Source organism: Salminus brasiliensis, chromosome 13 (genome assembly GCF_030463535.1).
Source record: "Salminus brasiliensis chromosome 13, fSalBra1.hap2, whole genome shotgun sequence".
Lineage (NCBI taxonomy): Eukaryota > Metazoa > Chordata > Actinopteri > Characiformes > Bryconidae > Salminus > Salminus brasiliensis.
In genome coordinates this window covers 2,163,901-2,173,604 of record NC_132890.1, presented here as the reverse complement: position 1 = coordinate 2,173,604, position 9,704 = coordinate 2,163,901, and positions in this window count along the sequence as shown.

Sequence of the window (9,704 nt, the reverse complement as noted above, 5' to 3'; positions counted from 1 at the left end):
TACTGACCACTGCATACCGGGAGGGAACACCCCACAAGACCTGTTGTCTGATGTTCTGGAGATGTTCTGACCCTTCAGTCACTGTCTAGAACATCAGAGATTGATTTTTGTCAAAGTGTCTCAGATTCTTACACTCAGCTTCCAACACATCACCTTCAAGAACTGACCGTTCACTTGTTTCATCATTTTACCCGTCAGTGTTGTTGACGTTATAACTGATGAAAGATTTCTTGTATTTGTAAATAAGAAAACTTCTTATTTGAAAATTATAAAAGAGGTGAAGTGCTGGATGCAAAAGTTTGGGCACCCTGGGTGGTCAGTACTTGGTAACCCCCTTTGGCTCTTTAGAGTATCTCCACTTGTAAATGTAAAGTTTGTGTAACAGATAAGAGTCTTTCGGTTCTTGGTCGGGGCGTTTCACCCATTTTTCCTGTAAAAGACCTAGTTCTGTGGGATTCTCAGGCCATCTTGCTGCACTGCTCTTTTGGGGTCTATCCTTTTATTATTATTATTATTATTATTATTATTATTTTTAGGTGTGTTTTGAGTGTTTAGGTGGTGAGATGTTTTTTAATTGATGTCATTTTAAATACCAAGGAAATTTGGTGTAATTGTATCATTGATTGATTGATTGATTTTTTTACTCCAAAGTACCCTTTTTTCAAAGCATCCAAAAGTTCTATTTTAACTGCATGAGTCCATAAAACTTGTTTCCAGACTACATCAGGTTTGTTTAGATGCTTCTTTGAAATCTTCTGGTGCTGAAACTGGTGGTGAGGATGTGAGCGAGGCTTTCTTCTGATAACTCTTTCATTAAGGTGTCGCTGCACAGAAAAATAGTGCTTCACCACTCCTGAGTCTGCTAAATTCTAATTGTGAACAAGCCATAACATGCAAATTAGTGTCTGAACCCTGAAAACTTAAATATTTTGTCTCACTCTAAAACTGTTTGCTTAAAATATTATTTTAATGTTTATGTTTAAAAAATGAAAACAAAACATTTGGCGTTTAGTTCATCTTTGACTCACTTTACATAACATCTTCCCAAATGTTTGCATGTTACATATCGCATCTCCTTTTGCTTACGAAGGATGTTCAGAAATAGTGGCGGAAAACTACAAAGAAAAGAGTGTTGTTCCCAAAAGTGTTCACCCAAGATGACCAATACCCTGGGCAATGAAGACAAACATCCCATGATACTCATTTAGTTACTTGCTAATACTGTATTCTGCTAAGCCAAATTGATCTGTAGCTGTGAACCTACTGTATACGTGCACATACAAGTATCCCTGGTTTAACTCCCAGTACACCATATGGACAAAAGTATTGGGACACCTGCTCAGTCATCGTTTCTTCTGAAATCAAGGGGATTAAAAAGAGTTTCTCCTGCTTCTGTTGGAGTAACTGTCTCTACTGTCCAGGAAAGAAGACTTTCTACTAGATTTTGGAGGAGGAGCATTGCTGTGAGGATTTGATTGCATTCAACGACAAAAACATCATACCCAACTCCCTAACTCATCCTAAAAGTACTGGATGGAGCTCCACCACCATCATTCCAGAGAACACAGTTCCTTCACTGCTCCACAGCTCCTCAATGCTGGGGGGCTTTATACCCCTCTAGCCCACACCTGGCATTATTAGGCAGCATGGAGGCAATAGGGCCATGATGTTTACCAGGTCTAGACAAGCTGTGTGTGTGTGCATTTGCACATCTGTGTCAGCAATGGGTGCAACTTAGCTGAAGTAGCTGAATGAATTCACCAGATTAGAACTTCTACAGCTTATACAGTATGTGATCTATACAGGAACACAGGAAAACCACAACCATCCACCTCTGAAAATGGGCCGTGTGCATTCACATACTCCACTGCGTTATCCCCCTCCTGGTCCAGAAGCCACATGATAATTCAATGGCTTCGCAGACGTTGGGGTAGAAATTCGCTGTGAACTGCAGGCTTTGTTTGCCAGTTCACCTGGAGCTAAAGGCTGTGTCATGAGGAGCGTTCATGTGAGGTGTCGCCCCTCCGGGGCTCAGAACAAGTGCATCTTCAGGCCTCTCTGCATGCTCATAAGGCCCGAACCCCCATGTTTACATCCACTTAAACCCCTCTACCCTACATTTGAGGAAAAAAAAGGCAGGGTTTGAATAGATGGCTGTTCCCCAGCTCTGTATTCTGCTCTGATGTGGTGCGGAGAGCTGACCCAAACTGTTACTGCCATGGTTTTTTAATATTGTCTTTGAGCCCAGTGCAGGTCACCCCCCACCACCCAGATGAAGCCTAATCCTTTACTGAATGTCTTATTCAATATTGAACGAAAGAAATGAACAGAAAGCTCCTTTCTCTGTTTAAAAGAAGGGAAAGCTGACTTTCCATAAAATACCTAATAAATATTTTATGAGGAGAGAAAACACTAAAAACATTGAGGTTTCTTGTATCTCATGATCTTGAAGAAATTAATGGTTTCTATTCTCCCCGGAAAAACTGAAATACAGTCCAGGTGTTTGACCACACTTTTAAACGGGAAGACGACACATGACTAACTGGAGCTTCGAATTCAACTTGGAGGATGACCGGCACTGAATTTCTGAGACCACTGGTTAAAATGCCTCCACTTTGCATTTTGTCCTAACAGGCTATAATACCACCCAACCCAACACCACCCAAAGTTAAAAAGTACAATTTGCAACATTTAGAAGCATTAGTAGAGCTTGTAGTCTTCGTTAGTGCGAGTTAAGCCCAAAACGTCTCATTGGTGTAGCACAGTATAGTCACTCGGACCAGGGATCTCACCCCAGTCTCCCACATGGTGTGGTGTTAGCCATTGCGCCACCAACCGCTCCCTGTGCTGTGGGAACTCTCAAGTTCTGGGTCAACCTCTGTAATACGAGTAATATGTGAGATGCTCTGGATTAGAGCATCAGCTAAATGCTGTAAATGTAAAGAAGCTTTGGAGCTCCGAGTGGTCCAGTGGACTAAGGTGCTGATCGCTGGTTCGAATCCCGGGTCATGCAGCTTGCTATCAGCAGCCGGAATCAGGGGTGGGCTGATGGCACTACCTCCCCACTGAGGAGCCACAGTGTCCTCTGAGTCCTCTGAGCATGCCGGCACGGGTACGAAACGGGTAGAAAATGGTCCCAAGCTCAATCCCAGACAACGCTAGAGCGCTCCAGTCCAGAATCTGTGGTAGTGTTTGCAACCAGCCTGCATTGGCAGCATACCAGCACCCTGGTTTCCAATAGAAAAGCTGCCTGGGACGAATCAGAGGACTTCTGAAGAAGATTAATGCTAACATCAAACGTCGAGTCGTTTTATATACGTAGCAGATCTGACTTATCTGCTGTGGCCTCTGTGGTTTTACAGACTCCTTCATGGAAGTGCCCTCAGGGTTACTCCGTTCTCAGAATGCTTTATGGGTCCAGGAATATCATCAGTGGGTCTTTGAGACATGATGGAGGGGTGAGACAATCCTCTGTCAGGGTTGAGATACATGGTCAGGAGTCAGGAGCAAATATGAACTGAACATCTTGATTTCATGCGGTTCTTCCCAGTGTGGAACCAGAAACCGGAGAGCAGGAGAATAGGAGCCTCAACGTTTTTAGGTGTAGGAGTTTTAACAGTGACAGTAGTTCTTAAATCCAATCAAATCAAATGTAGTCGGATCACCAGCAGGCGATAGAAGAGAAGTCAAATACCCAAAATACACTAAACAGATCATATCTATTATACAGAGCGGATCATGTATCAATAAAATATATAGGAATAGAAAAGCAGTATACACTACATTTACACAATATAGAAATGAAGAATTAACAGTAATAGAGGAATGAGTTGTTAAGTGAGCAGGAGGTAATAATAATAATTATAATCATTATAATAATTGTTTTTAATAAAAATAGTAATAATAATAATAAAGTAAAAAGGCCTGTGTATGGTCTTCTTAGTATTGTCATTATTATTTGTATTATTATTTATTTTTATAATATATATATATTATAATATAGTATCATCATAACTATTATTATGTATTTATTTTACATATATTATTATTATTATTATTATTATTATTATTATTATTATACACACACATTTTGATCATTTAGACATTGGTCATTGGTCTGACTGGACAGCTCACTAAAGGGGTGTCCAAAACTACTTTGTCTGTTCTGGACTTTTCATGATTTTCCATAAAACTTGTTTCTTCCTAATATAAATAAATAAATATATATATATATATATATATATATATATATATATATATATATATATATATATATATATATATATATATATATATATATTCTATTACCTGGTGCCAACATCCAATATATGTCCAAATGTTTGTGGACAGCCCTTCTAATGAATGCCTTTAGCTACTTTCTTTTAAGTTGCACTCATTGCTGCACACACAGCTTGTCTAGTCCCTGTAAGGAAGAAGTACTGCCAATAGAATAGGACTTTCTGGAGCAGATCAACATCATGACCCTATCGACACCATGCTGCCTAATGCCAGGTCTGGGCTGTAGAGGAGTATAAAGCCCCCCAGCATTCACTGGAATGATGGTGGTGCTCCTTCCAATACTTTTGGACTTCTGGAATGAGGCGGGGTGGTGATCATTTAATATTCTGACCTCACGTTCTTGTTGCTGTATGCAATCAGATCCTCAAAGCAATGCTCCTCTAAAATCTAGTAGAAGTCTTCTTCTCTGGACAGTAGAGACAGATACTCCAACACAAGCAGGATCAGCTCTTTTTATACCCTTAATTTCGGAAGAAACAATTAAAACGAGCAGGTGTCCCAATACTTTTGTCCATACAGTGAATCTGCTGACACCAGTGCTAATACATAAAGGCTTGTAAATGAATTAAACCACATTTACCTGGATCAGCATTACAGAGAAATGTGAAGTTTGCAGTGAGATGTTTGTAATGCAGTAAAATTAAGATTCAGTGTGATACAGATATAATCGATAAATATCGAGCAAATGTCAGTTTTAAATATCGATCAAATGGAAACGATTGATTACCTGCTTTACTAAGCTGATTATTTATGTATGTAATTTATTTCGATCTGCTCGCACTCTGCTTCTAACTATGTCCTATATCCTACGTTGGTGGGGGAATTGAACCCTCATGACAGATAATGAACTGGCGCCTTCAGGTCGGCTCTGATATGCTGGAGTGAGATAGTTCAGCCTGAACCAACGTTCAGCACATGTGTTCAGGTCAGATAGCGGCTCGGTTAGAGACACACTGGCTCTGAAACTCAACAGGGAAGAAGTGAAGAGATTCTGACAGTCCCAGAACCGGCTTCATTCAACTCAGATCCGTACTTAAGAGGAGCGGCGGTTTCATTCAGGCCTGTTTGAGCTGAATTAACTCAGCTCAGCCCTTTTGTCTAAGGTCACCCTGTTTTACTCATGTGCACATGTTTGGGCCCCACTGGCCCTTTTTTTGCTGATTTGATATGAGTGTAAATAATAAGCCACGTCCCATACAGAGAGACTCTTTTTTTAAGCATAATTGCTGTTTTTTATGCAAAATTTAATAATGGCAAATTTCTTACGTATTTAATAAAAATAAAGTTAATTAAAAAAAAGTATTACATTTTTTCTATATTAATTTTATATATTATTACTTTTTTTTCACTTGTTTTTTTTTTTTTTTTACTTATTTAATATGTAAAATTTACGGGGAAAACCTAGAAATATATATATTTTTTTTTTGATCATTTGATCAGGGGTGTCCAAACTTTTGAATAAAGCTGGATGTCCCCTGCAAAAAAAAAAAAAAAAAAAAAAAAAAAAATCCTGGCCAGCTCAACAGTATGTTCTCATTTTGGTTTAATGGTTTAACTGGTCCACAAGAATGGTCAGCCTGACCAGCATGACCAGTATGACCAGAAAGAACAAGCCTAGCCTGGCCAGCATGAAATCAAGTGCAACACACACACTATGCTGGTCTAGAGCTGGCTAACCAGCTACTCTCCCAGTACAGGCTGGTATGTTGTGGCCTGGCTGACCAGCTTTTCAGCCCTTAATGACCAGCAGCTGCCTGGAGAGTCTGGAGCTGGATTGGTCAGTAGGGTCACCATTCAGGCTGAAGATGTTCTGCAGAAAGGCGCCCCTGGTGTGGAGCTGTGTCTGGATCCTGGTGGAAATTGCAATAAGGAGGCTGTTTTGGTCAGTTTCTGGTCCAGGAGCAACACACAGGGGCCAGTCTGCTGACAGCTCTAATGTGGAGGGATGAGGCTGATCAGGCTGCAGCAGCTTCCAGCTCTGGTGCAGGTACTGGTGTTAGTGGTGGTGCTGGTGCAGGTGCTGGTGCAGGTACTGGTGCTGGTACTGGTGTTAGTGCTTGTGCTGGTGCAGGTACTGGTGTTAGTGCTGGTGCTGGTGCAGGTACTGGTGTTAGTGCTGGTGCTGGTGCTGGTACTGGTGTTAGTGGTGGTGCTGGTGCTGGTGCAGGTACTGGTGCTGGTACTGGTGTTAGTGCTTGTGCTGGTGCAGGTACTGGTGTTAGTGCTGGTGCTGGTGCAGGTACTGGTGTTTGTGCTGGTGCAGGTGTTAGTGCTGGTGCTGGTGCAGGTACTGGTGTTAGTGCTGGTGCTGGTGCAGGTACTGGTGTTAGTGGTGGTGCTGGTGCTGGTGCTGGTACTGGTGTTAGTGGTGGTGCTGGTGCAGGTACTGGTGTTAGTGGTGGTGCTGGTGCAGGTACTGGTGCTGGTACTGGTGTTAGTGCTTGTGCTGGTGCAGGTACTGGTGTTAGTGCTGGTGCTGGTGCAGGTGCTGGTGTTTGTGCTGGTGCTGGTGCAGGTGTTAGTGCTGGTGCTGGTGCAGGTACTGGTGTTAGTGGTGGTGCTGGTGCAGGGACTGGTGTTAGTGGTGGTGCTGGTGCTGGTACTGGTGTTAGTGGTGGTGCTGGTGCAGGTACTGGTGTTAGTGGTGGTGCAGGTGCTGGTGCTGGTACTGGTGTTAGTGCTGGTGCAGGTACTGGTGTTAGTGCTGGTGCTGGTGCTGGTACTAGTGTTAGTGGTGGTGCTGGTGCAGGTGCTGGTGTTAGTGGTGGTGCTGGTGCAGGTACTGGTGTTAGTGCTGGTGCTGGTGCAGGTACTGGTGTTAGTGCTGGTGCAGTTACTGGTGTTAGTGCTGGTGCTGGTGCTGGTGTTAGTGCTGGTGCAGGTACTGGTGTTAGTGGTGGTGCTGGTGCAGGTACTGGTGTTAGTGGTGGTGCTGGTGCAGGGACTGGTGTTAGTGGTGGTGCTGGTGCTGGTGTTAGTGCTGGTGCAGGTACTGGTGTTAGTGGTGGTGCTGGTGCAGGTACTGGTGTTAGTGGTGGTGCTGGTGCAGGGACTGGTGTTAGTGCTGGTGCAGGTACTGGTGTTAGTGGTGGTGCTGGTGCTGGTACTGGTGTTAGTGGTGGTGCTGGTGCAGGTACTGGTGTTAGTGGTGGTGCTGGTGCAGGTACTGGTGTTAGTGCTGGTGCTGGAGCAGGTACTGGTGTTAGTGGTGGTGCAGGTACTGGTGTTAGTGCTGGTGCTGGAGCAGGTACTGGTGTTAGTGCTGGTGCTGGTGCAGTTACTGTGTGTTAGTGGTGGTGCTGGAGCAGGTACTGGTGTTAGTGGTGGTGCTGGTGCAGTTACTGTGTGTTAGTGGTGGTGCTGGCACGAGGAGATCCTGATTTCCATGCTGGCACGAGGACGACGGATTCTCCCTCTCAGTCATGAGGTCGGGCTGTAGGAAAGGAGGAGTTCAGTGACCCTCCCTCTGCTGAGGAACACCCCTGGCTCGCCGGCTCTGAGCTGCGCCTTCAGGGACGGAGGCTGACGCGTCTGGACGCACGTTTGAGACGAATGGAGGATTTGGACAGACGCTCGTGCTAGAGCTGGACGATTGATCGTTTTGAGCGCGGGGTAGATTACGTCACTGGGTCGTTAGTGTGGTTTCCAAACCAGCGAATTGGTCAACTGGACAGACGTGGAGTGGAGACGTTTCTGGAGAGGGAGGGAAAGGAGAGCTGGGAAGCTGCTGGTGTCTAACAACCAGTGACCTTCTGCTGGACTTCACCTCAAACAGAGGTAAGAGCACAGAACTGCTCATTAACTAGGCTGTAAGCACATCATTCAGGAGCTATTCTAGGCCCTAATTAATGTATTCATAAATATACAGCCTTGTGCAAAAGTTTGGACTCCCCTAGTAAACAAACCTCAACAGTTTCAGAGCAGAAGTGCTTTTTCTTTTATACTAAATCACTGAATAACTGAATAAATCACTACTTAATGAGCCTTTACTGTTAAAGTGAGTAAATAAACAGAAGTGTGTCTCTGTAGAGCCTGTGTGGCTTATCTACGCTTTACACATCAGTGAACATCAACAACCAACCAAATATGTGATTGTGAGTTGAGCAGGGGTGCCCAAACTTTTGCATAAGGCTGTATAGTTATTAATACATTAATATGGCCTCTGCTAAGCTACTGAATACATGTATTTACAGAACAGACGAGGAAATTGTGACCCCTATTTAAATATGAATATTTATTTTAATTAGGTCCAACTTGTGTGTAAATGTACGGGTAAATGCAGGGTCTGGAGGCCAGAGTATGATATTAATATTCATTAATTATGAGGTGTTTGAGAAATCATACCAACTTAATAGTGATGAAAGACCACACTTTGATGTCTGTTAACATCTTTAAATTATGTGTTGAAGTGCAGCTTCAGAGGTACTGAATTATTAGTGACTTTATTATTATTATTATGAATAATAATTATAAAAACGTATTATTATTAAAGTCACTAATAATTCAGTACCTCTGAAGCTGCTCTTTCATCACTATTATCACTATTATGTTGGTATGATTTCTTAGACACCTCATAATTAATGAATATTAATTAATATCATACTCTGGCCTCCAGACCCTGCCGTTCATTTACACACAAGTTGGACCTAATTAAAATAAATATTCATACTTAAATAGAGTCACAATTTCCTCGTCTGTTCTGTAAATGCATTTATTCAGTAGCTTAGCAGATTATATTTATATTTATTATTATTATTATTATTATTATTATTATTATTATTATTATGTGGAAAACTGTTATGGATAGAGTTTGAACAGTTATGAATCATTGTATAATCTCTTTAATTTATTTATTTATATATTAATTTAACTTATTATAATATTTATTTAACTTATTATAATATATATTAAATCTATCTATCTATCTATCTATCTATATATATATATATATATATATATATATATATATATATATATATACATATATATATATATATATATAAAGGCTACAAAGTGTAATGATGCTATAAAAGAACCGCTATTGGCTCCCTAAAAGAACCGTGTTTGAAAAAGAGATCTGTACAGTGAGGAACCTTTCAAAGTTTAAAGAACCTGAGCATTGAGTAAAGGTTATATATTAATTGAAGGGTTTACATTATGTGAGGGTTCTTGTTTCCTCACACTCACACCTCTCTCTTCACTATTAACATTTTTTAGGGAACCAAAAGTGGTTCTTTGGCATCTCATGAAGAACCTACTCTTTTTAAAAGGGTTCTTCAGGGGTGCTACATTAAAGCATGCCAACAATATGGATTAGTGAAAAACCTTTGTAAGATTTTTCAAGTTTTCATGAGAACGTTCTAAAATGGTTCTATGGAGCACCGCTGTGTTACGAGTCAAGCCTT